General features: G+C 40.4%; 1 pseudogene; it reads left to right on the forward strand.

Annotated features, from left to right (window-relative positions):
• The first annotated feature begins 3,200 nt into the window (after positions 1-3,200).
• Positions 3,201-4,432, forward strand: LOC117308652 (calreticulin pseudogene; annotated as a pseudogene).
• Positions 4,433-6,883: the final 2,451 nt, after the last annotated feature.

Genomic DNA, 6,883 nt, shown 5'->3' on the forward strand with positions numbered 1-6,883 from the left:
GAAAACCCATGCCAAACAACTAGCAAGACAGGAACACAACTCCACCCATTAGAAGAGAGGCTGCTTAAAGTCATATTAAGTTTACAGACACCCCAAAACACACCACTGGATGTGGTCCGCCCCACCAGAAACACAAGATCCAGCCTCATCCACCAGAACACATCCACTAGTCCCCTCCACCAGGAAGCCTACACAACCCACTGAACCAATCTTACCCACTGGGGGCAGACACCAAAAACAATGGGAACTACGAACCTACAGCCTGTGAAAAGGAGACCTCAAAGGCAGTAAGTTAAGCAAAATGAGGAGACAGAGAAAAACACAGAAGGTGAAGGAGCAAAGTAAAAACCCACCATACCAAACAAATGAAGAGGAAATAGGCAGTCTACCTGAAAAAGAATTCAGAGTAATGATAGTAAAGATGACACAAAATCTTGGAAATACAATGGAGAAAATACAAGAAATGTTTAATAAGGACCTAGAAGAACTAAAGAGCAAACAAGCAACGATGAACAACACAATAAATGAAATTAAAAATTCTCTAGAAGGAATCAATAGCAGAATAACTGAGGCAGAAGAACAATAAGTGACTTGGACTATAAAATACTGGAAATAACTAACACAGAGCAGGATAAAGAAAAAAGAATTGAGGACAGTCTCAGAGACAACTGCAACAACATTAAATGCACCAACATTCAAATTATAGGGGTCCCAGAAGAAGAAGAGAAAAAGAAAGGGACTGAGAAAATATTTGAAGAGGTTATAGTTGAAAACTTCCCTAACATGGGAAAGGAAATAAGTCAATCAAGTCCAGGAAGCTCAGACACTCCCACACAGGATAAATCCAAGGAGAAGCATGCCAAGACACATATTAATCAAACTATCAACAATTAAATACAAAGAAAAAGTATTAAAAGCAGCAAGGGAAAAGCAACAAATAACATACAAGGGAATCCCCATAAGGTTAACAGATGATTTCTCAGCAGAAACTCTACAAGCCAGAAGGGTGTGGCAGGACATATTTAAAGTGATGAAAGGGAAAAACTTACAACCAAGATTACTCTACCCAGCAAGGATCCCATTCAGATTCTACAGAGAAATTAAAACCTTTACAGAGAAGCAAAAGCTAAGAGAATTCAGCACCACCAAACCAGCTTTAAAACAAATGCTAAGAAACTTCTCTAGACAGGAAACACAAGAGAAGGAAAAGACCTACAATAACAAACCCAAAACAATTAAGAAAATGGTAATAGGAACATACATATCGATAATTACCTTGAATGTAAATGGATTAAATGCTCCAACCAAAAGACATAGACTGACTGAATAGATACAGAAACAAGACCCATATATATGCTGTCTGCAAGACACCCACTTCAGACCTAGGGACACATACAGATTGAAAGTGAGGGGATGGCAAAAGATATTCCATGCAAATGGAAATCATAAGAAAGCTGGAGTAGCAATTCTTGTATCAGACAAAATAGGCTTTAAAATAAAGACTATGACAAGAGACAAAGAAGGACACGACATAATGATCATGGGATCAATCCAAGAAGAAGATATAACAATTGTAAATATTTATGCACCCAACATAGGAGCACCTCAATACATAAGGCAAATGTTAACAGCCATAAAAAGGGAAATCAACAGTAACACAATCATAGTAGTGGACTTTAACACCCCATTTTCACCAATGGACAGATCATCCAAAACAAAAATAAATAAGGAAACACAAGCTTTAAATGATACATTAAACAAGATGGACTTAATTGATATTTATAGGACATTCCATCCAAAACAACAGAATACACTTTCTTCTTACGTGATCATGGAACATTCTCCAGGATAAATCATATCCTGGGTCACAAATCAAGCCTTGATAAATTTAAGAAAATTGAAATCATATCAAGCATCTTTTCCGACCACAATGCTATGAGACTAGATATCAATTACAGGAAAAAATTCTGTAAAAAATACAAATGCATGGAGGCTAAACAATACACTACTAAATAACCAAGAGATCACTGAAGAAATCAAGGAGGAAATCAAAAAATACCTAGAAACAAATGATAATGAAAACACAATGACCCAAAGCTTATGGGATGCAGCAAAAGCAGTTCTAAGAGGGAAGTTTATAGCAATACAATCCTACCTCAAGAAACACCTCAAATAAACAACCTAACCTTACACCTAAAGCAATTAGAGAAAGAAGAACAGAAAAACCCCAAATTTAGCAGAAGGAAAGAAATCATAAAGATCAGATCAGAAAAAATGAAAGAGAAATGAAGGAAATGATAACAAAGATCAATAAAACTAAAAGCTTGTTCTTTGAGAAGATAAACAAAATTGATAAACCATTAGCCAGACTCATCAAGAAAAAAAGGAAGAAGACTCAGATCAATAGAATTAGAAATGAAAAAGGAGAAGTAATAACTGACACTGCAGAAATACAAAGGATCATGAGAGATTACTACAAGCAACTCTATGCCAATAAAATGGAAAACCTGGAAGAAATGGACAAATTCTTAGAAATGTACAACCTTCCGAGACTGAACCAGGAAGAAATAGAGAATATAAACAGACCAATCACAAGCACTGAGATTGAAACTGTGATTAAAAACCTTCCAGCAAACAAAAGCCCAGGACCAGATGGCTTCACAGGCAAATTCTATCAAACACTTAGAGAACAGCTATCACCTATCCTTCTCAAACTCTTCCAAAATATAGCAGAGGGAGGAATACTCCCAAACTCATTCTACGAGGCCACCATCACCCTGATACCAAAACCAGACAAAGATGTTACAAAGAAAGAAAACTACAGGCCAATATCACTGATGAACATAGATGGAAATATCCTCAACAAAATACTAGCAAACAGAATCCAACAGCACATTAAAAGGATCATACACCATGATCAAGTGGGGTTTATCCCAGGAATGCAAGGATTCTTCAATATATGAAAATCAATCAATGTGATAAACCATACTAAGAAATTGAAGTATAGAAACCACATGATCATCTCAATAGATGCAGAAAAAGCTTTCAACAAAATTCAACACCCATTTATGATAAAAACCCTCCGGACAGTAGGCATAGAGGGAACTTACCTCAACATAATAAAGGCCAGTCCCTACTGCAGAGCTACTGCTCGAAAAGCGACTTAAAGGGCCCACGCACCACAACCCCCTCGGCCTGCCATGCTGCTGCCCATGCTGCTGTTGCTCCGCCTTCTTGGCCTGGCCACCGCTGAACCCGCCATTTACTTCAAGGAACAGTTTCTGGATGGAAACGGGTGGACTGAGTGCTGGATCGAATCCAAACACAATCGGATTTTGGCAAATTCGTTCTCAGTTCCGGCAAGTTCTATGGTGACCAGGAGAAAGATAAAGGGCTGCAGACAAGCCAGGGTGCCCGGTCTTACACTGTGTTGGCCAGATTCGAGCCCTTCAGCAATAAGGGTCATACACTGGTGGTGCAGTTCACTGTGAAACGCGAACGGAACATTGACTGTGGGGGTGGCTACTTGAAGCTATTTCCAGATGGTCTGGACCAGAGAGACATGCGTGGAGACTCCGAATACAACATCATGTTTGGCCCGGACATCTGTGGCCCTGGCACCAAGAAGGTTCATGTCATCTTCAACTACAAGGGCAAGAACGTGCTGATTAACAAGGATATCCATTGCAAAGACGATGAATTCACACACCTTTACATGCTGGTTGTGTGGCCTGATAATACCTGTGAGCTAAAGACTGACAACAGCCAGGTGGAGTCAGGCTCCTCGGAGGATGATTGGGATTTCTTGCCCCCCAAGAAGATAAAGGATCCTGATGCTGCAAAGCCTGGAGACTGGGACGAGTGAGCCAAGACTGATGACCCTACAGACTCCAAGCCTGAGGACTGGGACAAGCCTGAGCACATTCCTGACCCTGATGCTAAGAAGCCCGAGGACTGGGATGGAGAGATGGATGGAGAATGGGAACCAACAGTGATTCAGAACCCAGAGTCCAAGGGGGAGTGGAAGCCCTGGCAGATTGACAACCCAGATTACAAGGGCATTTGGATCCACCCAGAGATCGACAACCCTGAGTACTCCCCTGATAGCAACATCTATGCCTATGAAAACTTTGCTGTACTGGGCTTGGATCTCTGATCTCCAGGCAGGTCAAGTCTGGCACCATCTTTGACAACTTCCTCATCACCAACAATGAGGCATATGCTGAGGAGTTTGGCAATGAGACATGGGGTGTCATGAAGGTAGCAGAAAAACAAATGAAGGACAAGCAAGATGAAGAGCAGAGGCTAAAGGAGGAGGAGGGAGGAGGAGGATGAGAAAGTGGAGGACGAGAAGGAAGACGCTGTCGCTGGCCAGGCCAAGGGTGAGCTGCAGGGGCCACACTGCCGCCTCCAGGGCTGGACTGAGGCCTGAGTGCTCCAGCCACAGAGCCGGCCATGCACCGTGCAAAATAATGTCTCTATGAGACTAGAGAACTTTCCTTTTTTTTCAGGCAGGTTCCAATTTGGGGTGGATTTTGTTTTGTTTCCCACCCTCCCTTTTTTTTGTTTGTTTGTTTTTTTTAACTGATGTTTTGTTTCTGAATCTCCTTCAGCCCTCAACCCTGGCCTTCATCGTTCTTGATTTGACATCTTTGCTTTCTGTTGTCCCCTTATCTCCCCAGATCCCTTAGTTCCCCTCCAACTTGGGGACTCGGGGTGGGGTGTGGTGTGGAGGAGATGCCCGAGGCCCAAGGTTCCATCTGCTCTCCTTCCTGGATCCCACAGGGGGGTAGGAGAAGAGGGTGACATCACCAGCTCCCCAGCACTGAGAAAGAATGGGGCTCCTAAGGCCTGAGCTCTGACCTCCCTCTCTCCTTTCGCCCCTGCCCCCAAGACTGGGCCACTTCCGAGTGGCGCAGCAGGTTCTAGCTTGGCTCATACTGAGAATGTAAGAACGACAAACGAAATTTCTATTAAATTAAGTTTTGTGTCTTCAAAAAATAAAATAAAAATAAAAACATAATAAAGGCCATATATAACAAAACCAGAGCCAACATCATTCTCAATGGTGAAAAACTGAAACCATTTCCACTAAGATTAGGAAAAAGACAAGGTTGCCCACTCTCACCACTATTATTCAACATAGTATTGGAAGTTTTAGCCACAGCAATCAAAGAAAAAGAAATAAAAGGAATCCAAATCGGAAAAGAAGTAAAACCATCACTGTTTGCAGATGACATGATACTAAACATAGAGAATCCTAAAGATGTTACCAGAAAACTACTAGAGCTAATCAATGAATTTGGTAAAGTACCAGGATACAAAATTATTGCACAGAAATCTCTTGCATTCCTATACACTAATGATGAAAAATCTGAAAGAGAAATTAAGGAAACACTCCCATTTACCATTGCAACAAAAAGAATAAAATACCTAGGAATAAACCTACCTAAGGAGACAAAAGACCTGTATGCAGAAAACTGTAAGACACTGATGAAAGAAATTAAAGATGATACAAACAGATGAAGAGATATACCATGTTCTTGGATTGGAAGAATCAACATTGGGAAAATGGCTGTACTACCCAAAGCAATCTACAGATTCAATGCAATCCCTCTCAAACTACCAAGGGCATTTTTCACAGAACTAGAACAAAAAAATTTCACAATTTGTATGGAAACACAAAAGACCCCAAATAACCAAAGCAATCCTGAGAAAGAAAAACAGAGCTAGAAGAATCAGGCTCCCAGACTTCAGACTACGCTACAAAGCTACAGGAATCAAGACAGTATGGTACTGGCACAAAAACAGAAATATAGATCAATGGAACACGATACAAAGCCCACAGATAAACCCACACACATATGGTCACCTTACCTTTGATAAAGGAGGTAAGAATATACAGTGGAGAGAAGATAGCCTCTTCAATAAGTGGGCTGGGAAAACTGGACAGCTACATGTAAAAAGAATGAAATTAGAACACTCCCTAACACCATACACAAAAATAAACTCAAAATGGGTTAAAGACCTAAAGGTAAGGCCAGACACTATAAAACTCTTAGAGGAAAACATAGGCAGAACACTCTATGACATAAATCACAGCAAGATGCTTTTTGACCCACCTCCCAGAAAAATGGAAATAAAAACAAAAATAAACAAATGGACCTAATGAAACTTAAAAGCTTTTGCACACCAAAGGAAACCATAAGCAGAACAAAAAGACAACCCTCAGAATGGGAGAAAATATTTGCAAATGAAGCAACTGACATAGGATTAATCTCCAAAATTTACAAGCAGCTCATGCAGCTCAATATCAAAAAAAAAAAAAAATCAACCCAATCCAAAAATGGGCAGAAGACCTAAACAGACATTTCTCCAAAGAAGATATACAGATTGCCAACAAACACATGAAAGGATGCTCAACATCACTAATCATTAGAGAAATGCAAATCAAAACTACAATGAGGTATCACCTCACACCGGTCAGAATGGCCATCATCAAAAAATCTACAAACAATAAATGCTGGAGAGGGTGTGGAGAAAAGGGAACCCTCTTGCACTATTGGTGGGAATGTAAATTGATACAACCACTATGGAGAACAGTATGGAAGTTCCTTAAAAAACTAAAAATAGAACTACCATACGACCCAGCAATCCCACTACTGGGCATATACCCTGAGAAAACCATAATTCAAAAAGAGTCACATACCACAGTGATCATTGCAGCTCTATTTACAATAGCCAGACATGGAAGCAACCTAAGTGTCCACTGACAGATGAATGAATAAAGAAGATGTGGCACATATATACAATGGAATATTACTCAGCCATAAAAAGAAATGAAACTGAGTTATTTATAGTGAGGGGGATGGACCTAGAGTCT

This window comes from Tursiops truncatus, chromosome 17 (genome assembly GCF_011762595.2).
Source record: "Tursiops truncatus isolate mTurTru1 chromosome 17, mTurTru1.mat.Y, whole genome shotgun sequence".
NCBI lineage: Eukaryota > Metazoa > Chordata > Mammalia > Artiodactyla > Delphinidae > Tursiops > Tursiops truncatus.